We start from the raw sequence: 10,170 nt of genomic DNA, 5'->3' as shown, positions 1-10,170 counted from the left end.
CAATAGGTGTTCCAAATTGGACAAATCAAGTTCAACCGCAGTTCGTTCCTAATTGGAGTGGTTGGTGTATTCCACACTTCTAGCGATTGGATTTCACTCAAAACTCACCAAATGACTCCTCCCACCATATTACGATGTTGCCCAAGTTTTGGCCTCGATTCGAAATCAATAGGTGTTCCAAATTGGACAAATCAAGTTCAACCGCAGTTCGTTCCTAATTGGAGTGGTTGGTGTATTCCATACTTCTAGCCATTGGATTTCACTAAAAACTCACCAAATGACTCCTCCCACCATATTATGATGTTGCCCAAGTTTTGGGCTCGATCTGAAATCAGTAGGTGTGAGAAATTGGACAATTCAAGTTCCACGGTAGTTCGTTCCTAATTGGAGTGGTTGGTGTATTCCATACTTCTAGCGATTGGATTTCACTCAAAACTCACCAAATGACTCCTCCCACCATATTATCATGTTGCCCAAGTTTTGGGCTCGTTCCGAAATCAATAGGTGTTCCAAATTGGACAATTCAAGTTCAACGGCAGTTCGTTCCTAATTGGAGTGGTTGGTGTATTCCATACTTCTAGCGATTGGATTTCACTCAAAACTCACCAAATGACTCCTCCCACCATATTATGATGTTTCCCAAATTTTGGGCTCGATCCGAAATCAATAGGTGTTCCAAATTGGACAATTCAAGTTCAACGACAGTTCGTTCCTAACTGGAGTGGTTGGTGTATTCCATACTTCTAGCGATTGGATTACACTCAAAACTCACCAAATGACTCCTCCCACCATATTATCATGTTGCCCAAGTTTTGGGCTCGTTCCGAAATCAATAGGTGTTCCAAATTGGACAATTCAAGTTCAACGGCAGTTCGTTCCTAATTGGAGTGGTTGGTGTATTCCATACTTCTAGCGATTGGATTTCACTCAAAACTCACCAAATGACTCCTCCCACCATATTATGATGTTTCCCAAATTTTGGGCTCGATCCGAAATCAATAGGTGTTCCAAATTGGACAATTCAAGTTCAACGACAGTTCGTTCCTAACTGGAGTGGTTGGTGTATTCCATACTTCTAGCGATTGGATTACACTCAAAACTCACCAAATGACTCCTCCCACCATATTATGATGTTGCCCAAATTTTTGGCTCGATCCGAAATCAATAGGTGTTCCAAATTGGACAATTCAAGTTCAACGGCAGTTCGTTCCTAATTGGAGTGGTTGGTGTATTCCATACTTCTAGCGATTGGATTTCACTCAAAACTCACCAAATTACTCCTCCCACTGTATTATGATGTTGCCCAAGTTTGGGGCTCGATCCGAAATCAATAGGTGCGAGAAATTGGACAATTTAATTTCAACGGCAGTTTGTTCAGACTTGGAGTGGTGGGTGTATTCCATACTTCTAGCGATTGGATTTCACTCAAAACTCACCAAATGACTCCTCCCACCATATTATGATGTTGCCCAAGTTTTGGGCTCGATCCGAAATCAATAGGTATGAGAAATTGGACAATTCAAGTTCAACGGCAGTTCGTTCCTAATTGGAGTGGTTGGTGTATTCCATAATTCTAGCAATTGGATTTCACTCAAAACTCGCCAAATGACTCCTCCCACCACATTATGTTGTTGCCCAAGTTTTGGGCTCGATCCGAACTCAATAGGTGTGAGAAATTGGACAATTTAAGTTCAACGGCAGTTTGTTCCGAATTGGAGTTGTTGGTGTATTACATACTTCTAGCGATTGGATTTCACTCAAAACTCACCAAATGACTCCTCCCACCATATTATGTTGTTGCACAAGTTTTGGGCTCGATACGAAATCATTATGTGTTCCAAATTGGACAATTCAAGTTCAACGGCAGTTCGTTCCTTATTGGAGTGGCTGGTGTATTCCATACTTCTTGCGATTGGATTTCACTCAAAACTCACCAAATGACTCCTCCCACCATATTATGCTGTTACCCAAGTTTTGGGCTCGATTCGAAATCAATAGGTGTTCCAAATTGGACAATTCAAGTTCAACGGCAGTTCGTTCCTAATTGGAGTGGTTGGTGTATTCCATACTTCTAGCGATTGGATTTCACTCAAAACTCACCAAATGACTCCTCCCACCGTATTATGATGTTGCCCAAGTTTTGGCCTCGTTCCGAAATCAATAGGTGTGAGAAATTGGACAATTCAAGTTCAACGGCAGTTCGTTCCTAATTGGAGTGGTTGGTGTATTCCGTACTTCAAGTGATTGGATTTCACTCAAAACTCACCCAATGACTCCTCCCACTGTATTATGATGTTGCCCAAGTTTGGGGCTCGATCCGAAATCAATAGGTGTGAGAAATTGGACAATTTAAGTTCAACGGCAGTTTGTTCAGACTTGGAGTGGTTGGTGTAATCCATACTTCTAGCGATTGGATTTCACTCAAAACTCACCAAATGACTCCTCCCACCATATTATGATGTTGCCCAAGTTTTGGGGTCGATCCGAAATCAATAGGTTTGAGAAATTGGACAATTCAAGTTCAACGGCCGTTCGTTCCTAATTGGAGTGGTTGGTGAATTCCATACTTCTAGAGATTGGATTTCACTCAAAACTCACCAAATGACTCCTCCCACCATATTATGATGTTGCCCAAGTTTTGGGCTCGATCCGAAATCAATAGGTGTTCCAAATTGGACAATTCAAGTTCAACGGCAGTTCGTTCCTAATTGGAGTGGTTGGTGTATTCCATACTTCTAGCGATTGGATTTCACTCAAAACTCACCAAATGACTCCTCCCACCATATTATGATGTTGCCCAAGTTGTAAGTTCGATCCGAAATCAATAGGTGTGAGAAATTGAACAATTCAAGTTCAAAGGCAGTTCGTTCCTACTTCGAGTGGTTGCTGTATTCCATACTCCTAGCGATTGGATTTCACTCAAAACTCACCAAATGACTCCACCCACCATATTATGATGTTGCCCAAGTTTGGGGCTCGGTCCGAAATCAATAGGTGTGAGAAATTGGACAGTTCAAGTTCAAGGGAAGTTCGTTCCTAATTGGAGTGGTTGGTGTATTCTATACTTCTAGCGATTGGATTTCACGCAAAACTCACCAAATGACTCCTCCCACCATATTATGATGTTTCCCAAGTTTTGGGATCGATCCGAAATCAATAGGTGTTCCAAACTGGACAATTCAAGTTCAACGGCAGTTCGTTCCTAATTGGAGTGGTTGGTGTATTCCATACTTCTAGCGATTGGATTTCACTCAAAACTCACCAAATGACTCCTCCCACCATATTATGATGTTGCACAAGTTTGGGGTTCCATCCGAAATCAATAGGTGTGACAAATTGGACAATTCAAGTTCAACGGCAGTTCGTTCCTAATTGGAGTGGTTGGTGTATTCCATACTTCTAGCGATTGGATTTCACTCAAAACTCCCCAAATGACTCCTCCCACCATATTATGATGTTACCCAAGTTTTGGTCTCGAACCGAAATCAATAGGTGTTCCAAATTTGACAATTCAAGTTCAACGGCAGTTCGTTCCTAATTGGAGTGGTTGGTGTATTCCATACTTCTAGAGATTGGATTTCACTCAAAACTCACCAAATGACTCCTCCCGCCATATTATGATGTTGCCCAAGTTTTGGGCTCGATCCGAACTCAATAGGTGTGAGAAATTGGACAATTTAAGTTCAACGACAGTTCGTAACTAACTGGAGTGGTTGGTGTATTCCGTACTTCTAGCGATTGGATTTCACTCAAAACTCACCAAATTACTCCTCCCATCATATTATGATGTTGCACAAGTTCGGGGTTCCATACGAAATCAATAGGTGTGAGAAATTGGAACATTTAAGTTCAACGGCAGTTCGTTCCTAATTGGAGTGGTTGGTGTATTCCATACTTGTAGAGATTGGATTTCACTCAAAACTCACCAAATGACTCCTCCCACCATATTATGATGTTGCCCAAGTTTTGGGCTCGATATGAAATGAATAGGTGTGCGAAATTGGACAATTCAAGTTCAACGGCAGTTCGTTCCTAATTGGAGTGGTTGGTGTATTCCATACTTCTAGCGACTGGATTTCACTCAAAACTCACCAAATGACTCCTCCCGCCATATTATGATGTTGCCCAAGTTTGGGGCTCGATCCGAAATCAATAGATGTGAGAAATTGGACAATTCAAGTTCAACGGCAGTTCTTTCCTAGTTGGACTGGTTGGTGTATTCCATACTTCTAGCGATTCGATTTCACTCAAAACTCACCAAATGATTCCTCCCACCATATTATGATGTTGTCCAAGTTTTGGGATCGATCCGAAATCAATAGGTGTTCCAAATTCGACAATTCAAGTTCAACGGCAGTTCGTTCCTAATTGGAGTGGTTGGTGTATTCCATACTTCTAGCGATTGGATTTCACTCAAAACTCTCCAAATTACTCCTCCCATCATATTATGATGTTGCACAAGTTCGGGGTTCCTTACGAAATCAATAGGTGTGAGAAATTGGACAATTCAAGTTCAACGGCAGTTCGTTCCTAATTGGAGTGGTTGGTGTATTCCATACTTCTAGAGATTGGATTTCGCTCAAAACTCACCAAATGACTCCTCCCACCATATTATGATGTTGCCCAAGTTTTGGGCTCGATCCGAAATCTATAGGTATGAGAAATTGGACAATTCAAGTTCAATGACAGTTCGTTCCTAATTGGAGTGGTTGGTGTATTCCATACTTCTAGCGATTGGATTTCACTCAAAACTCACCAAACGACTGCTCCCACCATATTATGATGTTGCCCAAGTTTTGGGCTCGATCCGAAATCAATAGGTGTGAGAAATTGGACAATTCAATTTCAACGGCAGTTCGTTCCTAATTGGAGTGGTTGGTGTATTCCATACTTCTAGCGATTGGATTTCACTCAAAACTCCCCAAATGACTCCTCCCACCATATTATGATGTTACCCTAGTTTTGGTCTCGAACCGAAATCAATAGGTGTTCCAAATTTGACAATTCAAGTTCAACGGCAGTTCGTTCCTAATTGGAGTGGTTGGTGTATTCCATACTTCTAGCGATTGGATTTCACTCAAAACTCACTAAATGACTCCTCCCACCATATTATGATGTTGCCCAAGTTTTGGTCTCGATCCGAAATCAATAATTGTTCCAAATTAGACAATTCAAGTTCAACGACAGTTCGTTCCTAATTGGAGTGGTTGGGGTATTCCATACTTCTAGCGATTGGATTTCACTGAAAACTCACCAAATGACTCCTCCCACCATATTATGATGTTGCCCAAGTTTTGGGCTCGATATGAAATGAATAGGTGTGCGAAATTGGACAATTCAAGTTCAACGGCAGTTCGTTCCTAATTGGAGTGGTTGGTGTATTCCATACTTCTAGCGACTGGATTTCACTCAAAACTCACCAAATGACTCCTCCCGCCATATTATGATGTTGCCCAAGTTTTGGGCTCGATCCGAAATCAATAGATGTGATAAATTGGACAATTCAAGTTCAACGGCAGTTCTTTCCTAGTTGGAGTGGTTGGTGTATTCCATACTTCTAGCGATTCGATTTCACTCAAAACTCACCAAATGACTCCTCCCACCATATTATGATGTTGCCCAAGTTTTGGGCTCGATCCGAAATCAATAGGTGTGAGAAATTGGACAATTCAAGTTCAACGGCAGTTCGCTCCTAATTGGAGTGGTTGGTGTATTCCATACTTCTAGCCATTGGATTTCACTCAAAACTCACCAAATGACTCCCCCCACCATATTGTGATGTTGCCCAAGTTTGGGGCTCAATCCGAAATCAATAGGTGTGAGAAATTGGACAATTCATGTTCAACGGCAGTTCTTTCCTAATTGGAGTGGTTGGTGTATTCCATACTTCTAGCGATTGGATTTCACTCAAAACTCACTAAATGACTCCACCCACCATATTATGTTGTTGCCCAAGTTTGGGGCTCAATCCGTAATCAATAGGTGTTCCAAATTAGACAATTCAAGTTCAACGGCAGTTCGTTCCTAATTGGAGTGGTTGGTGTATTCCATACTTCTAGCGAATGGATGTCACTCACAACTCACTAAACGACTCCTCCGACCATATTATGTTGTTGCCCATGTTTTGGTCTCGATCCGAAATCAATAGGTGTTCCAAATTGGACAATTCAAGTTCAACGGCAGTTCGTTCCTAATAGGAGTGGTTGGTGTATTCCATACTTCTAGCGATTGGATTTCACTCAAAACGCACCAAATGACTCCTCCCATCATATTATGATGTTGCCCAAGTTTGGGGCTCGATCCGAAATTAATAGGTGTGGGAAATTGGACAGTTCAAGTTCAACGGCAGTTCGTTTCTAATTGGAGTGGTTGGTGTATTCCATACTTCTAGCGATTGGATTTCACTCAAAACTCACCAAATGACTCCTCCCACCATATTATGATGTTGCCCAAGTTTTGGGCTCGATCCGAACTCAATAGGTGTGAGAAATTGGACAATTCAAGTTCAACGGCAGTTCGTTCCTAATTGGAGTGGTTGGTGTATTCCATACTTCTAGCGATTGGATTTCACTCAAAACTCACCAAATGACTCCTCCCTACATATTATGATGTTGCCCAAGTTAGGGGCTTGATCCGAAATCAATAGGTGTGAGAAATTGGACAATTCAAGTTCAACGGCAGTTCGTTCCTAATTGGAGTGGTTGGTGTATTCCATACTTCTAGCGATTGGATTTCACTGAAAACTCACTAAATGACTCCTCCCACCATATTATGATGTTGACCAAGTTTTGGTCTCGATCCGAAATCAATAGGTGTTCGAAATTGGACAATTCAAGTTCAACGGCAGTTCGTTCCTAATTGGAGTGGTTGGTGTATTCCATACTTCAAGCGATTGGATTTCACTCAAAACTCACGAAATGACTCCTCCCACCATATTATGATGTTGCCCAAGTTTTGGGCTCGATCCAAAATCAATAGGTGTGAGAAATTGGACAATTCAAGTTCAACGGCAGTTCGTTCCTAATTGGAATGGTTGGTGTATTCCATACTTCTAGCGATTGGATTTCACTCAAAACTCACTAAATGACTCCTCCCACCGTATTATGATGTTGCCCAAGTTTTGGTCTCGATCCGAAATCAATAGGTGTTCCAAATTAGACAATTCAAGTTCAACGACAGTTCGTTCCTAATTGGAGTGGTTGGGGTATTCCATACTTCTAGCAATTGGATTTCACTCAAAACTCACCAAATGACTCCTCCCACCATATTATGATGTTGCCCAAGTTTTGGGCTCGATATGAAATGAATAGGTGTGCGAAATTGGACAATTCAAGTTCAACGGCAGTTCGTTCCTAATTGGAGTGGTTGGTGTATTTCATACTTCAAGCGACTGGATTTCACTCAAAACTCACCAAATGACTCCTCCCGCCATATTATGATGTTGCCCAAGTTTTGGGCTCGATCCGAAATCAATAGATGTGAGAAATTGGACAATTCAAGTTCAACGGCAGTTCTTTCCTAGTTGGAGTGGTTGGTGTATTCCATACTTCTAGCGATTCGATTTCCCTCAAAACTCACCAAATGACTCCTCCCACCATATTATGATGTTGCCCAAGTTTTGGGCTCGATCCGAAATCAATAGGTGTGAGAAATTGGACAATTCAAGTTCAACGGCAGTTCGTTCCTAATTGGAGTGGTTGGTGTATTCCATACTTCTAGCGATTAGATTTCACTCAAAACTCACCAAATGACTCCTCCCACCATATTATGATGTTGCCCAAGTTTTGCGCTCGATCCAAAATCAATAGGTGTTCCAAATTGGACAATTCAAGTTCAACGGCAGTTCGTTCCTAATTGGAGTGGTTGGTGTATTCCATACTTCTAGCGATTGGATTTCACTCAAAACTCACCAAATGACTCCTCCCACCATATTATGATGTTGCCCAAGTTTGGGGTTTCATACGAAATCAATAGGTGTTCCAAATTGGACAATTCAAGTTCAACGGCAGTTCGTTCCTAATTGGAGTGGTTGGTGTATTCCATACTTCAAGCGATTGGATTTCACTCAAAACTCACGAAATGACTCCTCCCACCATATTATGATGTTGCCCAAGTTTTGGGCTCGATCCGAAATCAATAGGTGTGAGAAATTGGACAATTCAAGTTCAACGGCAGTTCGTTCCTAATTGGAGTGGTTGGTGTATTCCATACTTCTAGCGATTGGATTTCACTCAAAACTCACGAAATGACTCCTCCCATCACATTATGATGTTGCACAAGTTTGGGGTTTCATACGAAATCGATAGGTGTTCCAAATTGGACAATTCAAGTTCAACGGCAGTTCGTTCCTAATTGGAGTGGTTGGTGTATTCCATACTTCAAGCGATTGGATTTCACTCAAAACTCACGAAATGACTCCTCCCACCATATTATGATGTTGCCCAAGTTTTGGGCTCGATCCGAAATCAATAGGTGTGAGAAATTGGACAATTCAAGTTCAACGGCAGTTCGTTCCTAATTGGAGTGGTTGGTGTATTCCATACTTCTAGCGATTGGATTTCACTCAAAACTCACCAAATGACTCCTCCCACCATATTATGATGTTGCCCAAGTTTTGGGCTCAATCCGAAATCAATAGGTGTGAGAAATTGGACAATTCAAGTTCAACGGCAGTTCGTTCCTAATTGGAGTGGTTGGTATATTCCATACTTCTAGCGATTGGATTTCACTCAAAACTCACGAAATGACTCCTCCCATCATATTATGATGTTGCACAAGTTTGGGGTTCCATACGAAATCAATAGGTGTGAGAAATTGGACAATTCAGGTTCAACGGCAGTGCGTTCCTAATCGGAGTGGTTGGGGTATTCCATACTTCTAGCAAGTGGATTTCCCTCAAAACTCACCAAATGACTCCTCCCACCGTATTATGATGTTTCCCAAGTTTTGGGCTCGATCCGAAATCAATAGGTGTTCCAAATTGGACAATTCAAGTTCAACGGCAGTTCGTTCCTAATTGGAGTGGTTGGTGTATTCCGTACTTCTAGCGATTGGATTTCACTCAAAACTCACTAAATGACTCCTCCCACCATATTACGATGTTGCCCAAGTTTTGGGCTCGATCCGAAATCAATAGATTTGAGAAATTGGACAATTCAAGTTCAACGGCAATAAGTTCCTAACTGGAGTGGTTGGTGTATTACATACTTCTAGCGATTGGATTTCACTCAAAACTCAACAAATGACTCCTCCCACCATATTATGATGTTGCCCAAGTTTTGGGCTCGATCCGAAATCAATAGGTGTGAGAAATTGGACAATTCAAGTTCAACGGCAGTTCGCTCCTAATTGGAGTGGTTGGTGTATTCCATATTTCTACCGACTGGATGTCACTTAAAACTCACCAAATGACTCCTCCCACCATATTATGATGTTGCCCAAGTTTGGGGTTCGATCTGAAATCAATTGGTGTGAGAAATTGGACAATTCAAGTTCAACGGCAGTAGGATCCTAATTGGAGTGGTTGGTATATTCCATACTTCTACCAACTGGATTTCATTCAAAAATCACCAAATGACTCCTCCCACCATATTATGATGTTGCCCAAGTTTTGGGCTCGATCCGAAATCAATAGGTGTGGGAAATTGGACAATTCAAGTTCAACGGCAGTTCGTTCCTAATTGGAGTGGTTGGTGTATTCCATACTTCTACCGACAGGATTTCACTCAAAACTCACCAAATGACTCCTCCCACCATATTATGATGTTGCCAAAGTTTTGGGCTTGATTCGAAATCAATAGGTGTTCCAAATTGGACAATTCAAGTTCAACGGCAATTCGTTCCTAACCGGAGTGGTTGGTGTATTCCATACTTCTAGCGATTGGATTTCACTCAAAACTCACCAAATGACTCCTCCCACCATATTATGATGTTGCCCAAGTTTTGGGCTCGATCCGAAATCAATAGGTGTGAGAAATTGGACAATTCAAGTTCAACGGCAGTTCGCTCCTAATTGGAGTGGTTGGTGTATTCCATACTTCTACCGACTGGATGTCACTCAAAACTCACCAAATGACTCCTCCCGCCATATTATGATGTGGCCCAAGTTTGGGGCTCGATCTGAAATCAATTGATGTGAGAAATTGGACAATTCAAGTTCCACGGCAGTAG

This window comes from Prunus avium, chromosome 8 (genome assembly GCF_965620075.1).
Source record: "Prunus avium chromosome 8, drPruAviu1.hap1.1, whole genome shotgun sequence".
Lineage (NCBI taxonomy): Eukaryota > Viridiplantae > Streptophyta > Magnoliopsida > Rosales > Rosaceae > Prunus > Prunus avium.
Note: the sequence above shows the minus strand (reverse complement) of the source record.